Consider the following 10,681-nt stretch of genomic DNA (forward strand, 5'->3'; position numbering starts at 1 on the left):
GAATTCCAAGTTACCTAGCATTGTTCCCATGTAAACTTATTTGGGGGATTCAAAAAGTGTTCGGTTAAACGAGATTTTCGCTATAACGGTATTCATTAAAACGGGATTCAACTGTATATTAAAAAAAAAAAGACTTTCAACAAATATTATTAAGCATTAATTAATTCATTAACTTACCTTATGATCACAGGAATTCGAAGGCTAATTAGATTGAGACATAATATTACATATCTGGATTTAAAACTCAATAAAATTACTGTACTCATATTAGATCGATTGTGTCTTGTACAGTTACAGCATTCAGATCTCTTCCGAATGAATCCATATCAAGACGCCGCTCCATGCATTAGTAATATGTATCAACAATATATTTTTTTTCAAATTTATGAAATTCTTAGGGGAGAACGTTCTTTCATAAGATGTTATGACTTGATGATGAGAGACTTTAAATTCTTGCGTGTGATATCGTTTGATTAATAAATCTGAAATTCAAATAAATAGGTTCAGCATTGATTTCTGATTTAGATTATACGATTTTTATTCATAGATTAAAATATATTTAAATAGTTTTGAGAGAGGGATGAAATACTCGGCCGTGTTTTTTTACGTCTCAAAAGGTGTAGACATGAAGAATTTATGCCAGAATGAGCTTTTTTTTCGATTTCTGTCTCGTAAATTGAAGGAAATTGGCTTCTATAAAATAGTTGGTTGACTCAAAGGTGCTCCTCCCTCAATATTATTCATGCTGTTACATTTTGTCAGGGATTGATTTAATTTTTCAATCTAATATCAAGCTTCCCGCGGCAACTGTTAACAGTAGCGTCGAAGCCGGGGGTGCCCGAGCAACCCCAGAATTAAATCAGAAATCAAAATCTCCTATATATATAAATAAAATATATAAATATATAAAATTTAATTATTATAAATACGTATATAAAGACCAAGTTAAACCAGCACCTCCTAGAGATAGAGCACCTCTATCTCTAGGAAGTGCTGGTTAAACACACGTATAGGTCTGAAACATATCCGACACCTCTGACTGTTAATACACATCAATCACTATCAACGTAACGTTTGGAATTCATGCAAAATATGTTATATATCAAAGCGTTAAGATAAAAAGAAATGCATTTGAGAGCAGGTACTTTCCTCTCCAAATATTCAAGTTGTCTTCCATACGCACACTTAGTAATTATTTCATTTTTGTTACCTGTTAAGACAATAGAGGGCGCTATCTTTCATAATGAAAAGTGAAAAATCTTAGGTATTGTGATCATTGTAATTAGATACAATTTTCATTTCATTTTTGATGTCTGGTTTATTCGAGAAGCCTTATTAATATTGAGCCTTCATCAGTTTTCAATATAGAAACTATACTATCGTTGTAAACTGAACTTTTAATGATTTGCACAATCGTGCGACAACTAACGTTGTAAAATGGCAATTGAATTGTTCCCCGCATAATCGGATACCCCGCTTAATCTGATATTCTGTACTGAAACCGTTGATATCAGATTAAGCAGCGCCGACTGTTATTTGTTTTCATTTTTTGTACAAAACAATCATAAATTCCTTATTCAAATTGAAAACTTCACGTCTTTTATCGTATCATGAAGTAGTACTGTAAGCGCTGCGCGTGCGCAAGATAGAATTGTCTTACAGCCCATATTAGGGAATTAGTAGACCCATGAATTGGAACGGAATTTCGCATTCACAAAATTCTGTTTCATTGAACGTTGCCAACAATATTGACTTCATAATCGTGTTTGTAGATAATGAAAAAACTCGAAATTTCTTTAATAGAAAAATTAAGTAGTTTCACGGTTTAAAATCATTGTTTGCTAAATATTGTCGCTGAGTCAATATGTTAATGAAGATATTCCTATTACAGTCCACGCCACTTAATGTGATCACATTATGACTCGAGGCTTCTGATTACCATAAATAAATGATAACTATAACCGCGAAAAGGCCCGTTCGAAGCACAGTGACCATACGTCCTGTTTGGTTGAACGGGATTGATGATAAACAGGTGTTGGTAAAACGGGACAACTGTTTTCCTTTTCCACATAATTGATTGCAAAAAGTTCAATTGTTCCGCCTTTTCTATTTTTTATTCTATTTAAAACGGGACATCTTCATTTTCCACTTTAAGCTAAAAGTTTGCCATTGCAAGAAATGCGTTAGAATAATATGTACCACAAAATTTTTTTTTTAATGTACTCAATCCGTTTCATCCAACCCTTGAGAAAGTCTCTTGGGAAAATAAATTTGAACCTGGTCAACTTAAAGAAACTGATCAAGAAGTGGAGGAAAACGGTTCTTTTAAGTCATACATTTCTCTAAGAGAAGGCCATTACATGACTCATGTTGCCGAATACTCACAGCGAATGATGACTCACTGCGAATACTATGGACTGCTTACGACGTTAAGCACGGGAATATTTGTCAACAAGGGAGGGGGAAGAGAATACCTTCCAGTATCCAACAGTCTTGCTGCCTGATAACGATAACTTACAGGAAAAAAAAATTAAGTTTGGTTAAACTTACGTTTCAGAATGTGCAAGAAAAAAATGTCGACGGAAAAAAAATTGATACCATTGTCCGAAACTAACTATAAAATCATTTTTTTCCTATGTTATGGTACTGGTCCGTTCCTCACAAAAGTGATAACAATACCAGAATGATAACATTATTCGTGATTATATTAAGCGACGTCAACTGTATAAATAATTATTGATGCTGAAGAGACCTAGGCCTACTTTTCACTAAATCTGGCCATGTCGCTATATTGAAATTTACTGCCTTTAATGAGTTCGATTGTATAAATGAAGGCGCCATCTATCGGTGGTCGCCTCAAGCTCGTTAGGGAAAATATTTTATCTATATTCTTTCCCAGGTTTGAACCTGGGACCGTGGTGGTGCACTTTACAGTAGTGAACAAGCATCTTACCACCATGCCTCTCGGCCTGACCCACTACATACCGGAGCCGGGATCGTCGTGGACAATTGCCCCCCCCCCCCCCCCGCCATGAATCGAACTTGTAAAACAAAACAAAATGTACTAGTATAACTAGTACATTTGTTTTGTATGTACTAGTGTAAAACAAAACAGAAAAAGAACTATGCAGGGCCCTCGGTTGGTTCTTCAGTCTCGGGGTGATCATCCAGTTCCCGTAACTACAATAGTTATTGATATTCTTACAATAAACATTCTAGGCTTTAAAAGTGATAAAAAAGAGCGTTCAGTATCTACTGATGTAGTAAAAAATAAGTATAGCATCACACAGGGTGCACATAACATGGCCCCTCACATACTAGATCGGGGGCCTAAGGCTGAGATATTTGGCGGGCCCCCTGACCAGGCTTTTCACGGGCCCTCCTATATTGAATTTATAGCGTTAAAAAAAAACCAAAAAATTATTATCACTGTCCCGGGGCCCTGTCAGCCCCGCCCTTGTGTGGGCCATGCATAAGTAACAGGGCGTACGATATTTTACTAGCTAACCGTTGATCCTAGAGGTATACTTCCAATTAGAAAAAGGACCCAAATACCATGTAGTACGCAGATATGTCATTCATGTTGAAAGGGGTTGTATAGTTATTAAAATAAAAACGCTAACTTTTTATACGAACTCTGTCCCCAAAAACGCAAATTAAAAATGTTTTTGCCCTGTCTCTTTTGATGCCAAGTAAAAAAAAAATTCCACATTTCTAAGTGCAATATTCACTGACATATTCGAATTCGAAAAATGCAGGAAAATTGGAAATAAAACAGCTTTATGTGGGTAAAACGGTTTTTCCGCATTTAACGCTGTTTTTTTTCGTTTTTCGAATTCGAATATCTCTGCAAATATTACGCTTAGAAATGAGGAGTTTTACTGTTGGCATCGAGAAAGACACAGCAACAACTTTTTACTTGGGTTCTTGAGCACAGGGTGTCTGTCCGTATAAAAAAGTTAACATTTTTATTTTAATAACTATACAAAACCCCTTGCAACATGAATGACATATGCGAGTACTACATGGTATTTGGATCGTTTTTCTAATTGGAAGTACGTCTCTAGGATCAACGGTTCACCAGTAAAATGCCGTACGCTCCAGTTACCTATGCAGCCTATACATACATCTATCCCTCTCCCCCACCGCATTTAAATATAATAAAATATAATATTACACCTGTTTCAAAACATTATCATATCTAGCATATAAACAAAATCAAATCACGATCTAGAAACATGATTCTATCATTCCATAAAAACGTAAGTTATGGGCTATAGTTTACTCATAACCTAAAAAAAAACCCCGACTAAATGACTCTAGTGATGGAAAGGGTAAAAAAACCATAGGGAGTGAAATGGATTTTTAAGATAAGGCTGAAAAACGAAATGCAAAAAAAAAAAAAAAAATTGTAAAAAAATACGTTTTTTTTTTTTTAATGAGGGAAAAATGAAATGAAAAATAACTGTCGAGAGGATGTTACAGCAAAAAAATGTTGAAGGTGTGGTCGGTTTTTTCCGGTGATGCAAATACGACGCTGAAATCAATGGCCGGGGCTGTGCTCACAACATACCATCATCATCATTTAGCCGGGAGTGGCGTAGCAAGTGAGAGTGAGGACGCGAACGAAAACTCGGGAGAAAAGTGATATTTAATATAATACCCACACTCTCATCTTCAGCTTTATTTTCCATTTGGAGTGCATTACCTATATTTTTAAAATGGTCGGGGGAGTTATAATTTATGCTGAAGAGAGTTATATATATATAAATTTTTTTTTAATATAATTTTTTTATTATTTTTGGGTCCCATCAGCTGCTCTCAGGGAAAAGCCCGTCTTCTCTCTCTCTCTCTATGTGTGTATGTATCGAGCAATGTGTTTTTTTTTTCTTTTACTTCCATCTCCTTTCGTACTTTATAACCCATCTCCTGCAGTATCATCATCAGAGATAAAAATGGCAGATATGAGAGAAAGATGATAGCCGAAATTGACGTATCATATAGCTGGGGAAAAATAATAATAATTTAGTCGCTGTCAAAATTTTTAATGCTGCCTAGCTTGAGGTTTTTCTAGGTCGGTTGTGGTCCACCATCGTTTCATGCGTCCGATTCCTATATGAAGAGTATAAAAATTATTGATACCCCCCATAAGGTTGATTATAATTCAAGTTCCGCTTTTGAAATGGTGTGAAATTAGAACCACTGGTTAGAATGTTTTAAAATTTTGCGGGAACATTCCTGTTTCTGAAGAATATTGTTTGGAAGAAAAGAAATAGTTCAAAAACTTGCCGACAGGGTGTCAGTTATTGCTTTGTTACGGAGGGAGATCAAACAAAAGTCGTGAACACTTACGAGGGATAGTTTCATATTAATTTAGCGGTCTTTTGCATATGCATTAAAGATTAACCCTTTATATCCGACATTATGAAAATCAGAATAAGAAGAAAATTATAATAAATTAAAATAAAAGTATAAATGTAATGATAATAATATATATTTATCATATAAATTACTCGGTAGGTCATTTTAGTTCTAATTAAAGACAAAAAAGCCAATGTTTTTGAAACAATTAATTAGTTCAAAACAAATTATCTAGTCTGGTACTTTAAAGTACCATCAGGATATAAAACGCTAAAATCACAATAATGCCAGTTTAATAACAGTTCTGAGTGTTTAAGGTTAAAATTGAAAACTCTGGATAGAGCCAAATATTCATTATGCATTTCTGTAAAGACTGTGTGGGGTGTATCGCAACAGCGTTTGATATCGGCTTTTGTTTTTCTGAGCAAATAAGTTCTAAAGGATCTGTCTGGCACCTATCGAAATGAATTACTTTCGTACATAAAAAATGTACACCAAAACTTTAGAATTTTGATCTAAATAGTGGTTTGGATACCACTATTTTCATGTGAGAGAAAGGGCACTACACTTCGCACACATATTTTAAAAAGCTACCTTTTAGTAAGTCTCTATTTTTTCCTGTAACATGTCCAGCATTTCTAAAAGTCCGAAACCCGTGATTTTTGACTATGAAAAGCAGTAAATTACTAAACAAATTACAAATTTAGAGGCATTACAATCATGCACTCAAGTTAGAATATTTCTAACATACACGCAGAAAGATACAGAAAAATTACACTTGAGGGAAGCAATATTTCCCGATTTAACCTTGCATTAAAATACGAAGGACAGAATATTGGACATTTATTACGTCATTCCTGAAATTTTTATTATTTTTGAGTGACTTTTTCCCTGGTATGAAGCACGTACATCGAACCCTAGTGGGACAAAATCGAACCCTTCCTTTTTTCTTCACGAAACAAAATTCTATTTCTACAGGAGTATTCATTCAAATTTTCAAAACATTCTGATCAGTGCAGTCCCTATTTCAAACTATTCTGGGAAAATGTGGATATAATTCTTTCTTCGTTGTTTTTAATCTTAATATCTCTACTAAATGCCTTCAGAATAGACATATGTTCATTTTGCTATTTATTTTATGATCAGTTCCAGAATTTTTTAAGAAAACTTTCAGTGTACCGAATCACGTTCAAGCGGGAAAACTCACGGTGAGACCTCAATTAATCTCGAAGTCACAAAATCAATTAGCTGTAGTTGAATAGAAGCAAAAAAACATTAATTGGATGATTTTTTTTTTGAAAAAAAAAATCAGGAATCTCAATCAGTTCAGAATAAACATGTTCAATAAAAGTTTAATTAGGATAAAAATTTAGAATTAATAATTCCTGATTTTTATCGTTCTCTAGTCACTAATTGGTTGCGGTTGGCAAAAGTTGATAGGATTAATATCCTGTTTTTTCGTATCGTTTTGAAATAATGTCCACCCTACTAATTTCCATCTCTTTTTTTTTGAAAATAAGTAACAAAACTATTGAATCAATAATCGATGAAAAAATTTGATTTCGATTAACAACGAATTTGGAACGGTATTATCATTGCAATAATTTTCCATCATCCTGTGTTTTGAATTTCCTAGATGTAGAATTCTGAAAGTAGGTATACGAAATCTTGTGATGGCTTTTTATTTTACATCCAAATCCCAGAACGCATGTAAGAGCAATTCTTCGGTTTTTCTTCGCTTCTGAGATAAGAAACTAACTGTTTTGGATGAGTTTCGTTCTCACATAATGCACTATAGAGGTGTTGACTTCCATCTGAGCTGTCACTACCCCGAGGCCACTATACCAGATTTATATTTCGCTCTGTTTCCAACATCAACCTTATTTTATAATTCAGCAGTACTAACGTTACATATTTTACAATGAAGCCGGTCTTCTATTTTCCTCTGGAGCAACAATCTCTACATAGTATAATACTGAAAAAGAAAGGGGGAAAAAACAACTTTTAGTTTACTTTATATATAATAGTGGTGGTCTGTTCTCGAGAGTCCGTTGTATCGGTGGTAGCTAGCTCTCTGTATAATCTGTTTTCTTGTTTCTGAAAGTGTGACTTATAAGGTAACATCTATAGCGAACGGTGTCAGGAGGTGAACGCTGAATTATTTTAGTTGGTGTCGAGTGTTTGGAAATGCACCGGAAAAAAAAAAGAATAAATTTAGTAGAAAGAGCTGGTTTTTTGTTGCGGAATTGTAAGATGTCTGAACAGTTGTGTGGGAAAAAACTCCCTCAAGCGCATTTCCTATTAAAAAGTTTTGCAACTCATCACAACATTTTTTTAAACATTTTTTGAAGTTATTTATAGTTTATACTAATGGTAAAATTAGTTTACCTATATGTATATTTACTAGAATGAGGTTAAATGATTTTGATGATTTTGCAGCAATTCAACTCGATGAACAGTGTGATTATCTTGAAAAACCATTCAGTTTAAAATAATTTGATGTTATGAATAAGTCAATTTAATATTAATTATTGTAACTGCCTGTGGATAATACGTATATGTGAATCACGGCAAAAATTCGAGAGAAAAATGTCGTCGCATAATTCGCATTAGCAAATTTCATTCATCAATAACAATATCTTGACAATTAGGGAGGGGGAATTGGTCACCTTTTTGTAGGAAAAAGAAAAACCCCGGTTTTTTTACTCTCATCTTGACGCTATTTGTAAAAACTTTAAAAACCAATTTTTTTACGAATCAATTTTTTCAAATTCCGTCCTTTCGTAGAAGAAAAAGCTGCAGATGATACGCAGAGTGATATAAAATCTACATTAAGAAATTCAAATGTTTTAACGTACAATCTATGGATTATATGAGATTAATGTCAAAGTGGTGTAATCCCATTCTGAAGACATGATTTTACTAGAATTTTCGCAAAAGAGTCCATTATGAAAATTTTGTAATTTCACAATCTATAGTGTCAAACTGTTGAATCTGAGACTTAGTTCATTTTTTCCTTTCAAGAGTTTAGAACTTCTAGATAGCATTTCTGGAATAGTGTCAGAATTGTTGAAAATGTGTGGTTTACACCCCCCCCCCCCTTTTCCGAATATGTAAAAAAATATATTTTTTTTAATGATGATGTTTTAAAGTGGACTATCGTTCATGTTGGGTCTTGTTTGATATATATATATATATATACTAAATTTGGTGAACATCGGTCTAAAATTGAAGATTTGTATAGAGAACACGCACCGACATATAGACATACATAAAAAAAATCAATTTTATATGTATACATAAATAAGGATAGGAACAAAAGTACACAACAATGAGATAAAAAAAATTAAAGCTTCATTAGAGACCACCCACATGAGATTATAACCGAAAACAGTAATTCATAACCTCGATTATGTTTGTATAGCATAACAGTTTGCATCGCAAAAAAACCAAAATATGATAATTTTTCGATATTTTTACCTCGTGTCAAAGCTACAAATGGTAACCTATCCTTCATAGCCAAGATCGTTGGTTCAAAAAATAAATAAAATTCAACTGCGTTAACTTTAAACTTTATTGCATTGATACGAGAAATCCGAAATTTTTTCGGCTTTTTTTCTTTCACCCATTTCCAAAAGAGAGAGGGAGCTTTACTTTTTGGTATGAGCTTACAAATGCTCACTCATCTAAAGTTCAAACCGGAGGAAGGAGTAAAAGGAATTTAATATACGCAAATAGTTCGGGTCACGAGGGAAAAATATTTGCTCGAATACCGATCTCCAAAAGCAAATGTGAAGCAACTTTTTCTACAAACCTTTGCCAAAGCCACCCTGGAAATACCCAATATGCAAAACGTTTTATGTTCTCGCATATGCGCATGCAGTAAAACCACCAAAAGAAATATATAGATATGCCAAAATAGGAGAAGCCAAAAAAAAAAAAAAAAAAAAAATGTACATTTAGACCGAAGCCCACGAATTCCTTTCCGTTCTGATCCAAATGATTCCACCATAACTCTTTTTTTTTTTTCCTACTTTTTCCTTGTTTCTGCATATTTGATACTCCAGGCCTCCGTTATTTTGCCAGAATCGGGAATATGGTTGGTTATATGGAAACTTATTACTTATAACATTGGCAAAGTCTCATAGCGAAATTTCATAACACCTCTCGTTGCTATGGCACCATTTAAAACACATTAATATTAATTTTAGTAGAGATATTGCAGAATATCTTTTCAGTTATTTTTCCCTCTTCCATTTGCACCTTAAAATGTCGTTCCCCTCTGATTTCTCAGAAATTTCTGTTCATTGATGTGAAGATTTTTTGAGAAGCACATTCAACTTGATTATGCTTGATAGTAGTTATCAAAATTTAAATAAGTATTATCAATATAAGATTCCGTACTTAAAAAAAGATAAAAAAAAAAATTGGCAAAAATAATCTTGTCGCGAATGATTATAAGCTGCAAAAGAACTTTAAATTATCTCATATGATGTCAATTCTGTGAGGTATAAATACTTTATAAAACCAGTTGTCTATTAATAACTGAATTAAGACAGTCAAATATGACGTATGTATCATATCAGAGAATTATAAAGTTATTGAAATAATTTCTTTATCTGATGAAGTATTAAGAACTATTCAATGTCTGAAAATTTCTGTAAATTTTAAAGTCACCTTGAATTAGAAATTATTCAATCCAAGGGCGGCATGCAAGTTAGGAAAGCCATTAATGCAGCCGAAAAGGAAATTTCAACTTGCATAAAATAAACAATTTAGTGATACTTATCGTTCAAACATACTTTGGTTTTTCTCTTTTTCGCCTTTCTTCATAAATATCGACAAAAATATTTCCTCGCCGCATTTCAAAATTGTGAATAAAATATTTTCTTGTGTTTTTTTTCAAAAATTGTGGCCTGAAATATTTTTTCTTCTCCCAGTGTAACCCTAGAAAACGAAGAAGTTGAACGTTACCTGCCACAGACAATTTTAGAAACATAATAAAGATTCATTTTTATAAAAATTGTGCTGGATTTTGATGCCGTAATATTTTTTCATACACTGGTAGCTCGAGTTTGCGAGTTCTGAATTTTCCGAATAAAATATTCATTAAAAATTCTTCAATTTGCTTGCAATTGTTTAACTTATGAGAAAAAGTTGCTTCAACATTATCGAACTCTGTTGTACACTGCACTGTATTTATCTTAAGAGCAAGAGCACTTTCATTTTGTTTATAAGACATTGTGCTATACCAATTGATTTCTATGTAACCTTTTCGCTCCAGAGGTACACATATGTGTACCTCATGTTTTTAAGGTTT

The sequence above is a fragment of the Pholcus phalangioides genome, unplaced genomic scaffold (assembly GCF_987345545.1).
Source record: "Pholcus phalangioides strain wild (caught in Gottingen) unplaced genomic scaffold, Ppha-v1.0 ptg000013l_1, whole genome shotgun sequence".
Lineage (NCBI taxonomy): Eukaryota > Metazoa > Arthropoda > Arachnida > Araneae > Pholcidae > Pholcus > Pholcus phalangioides.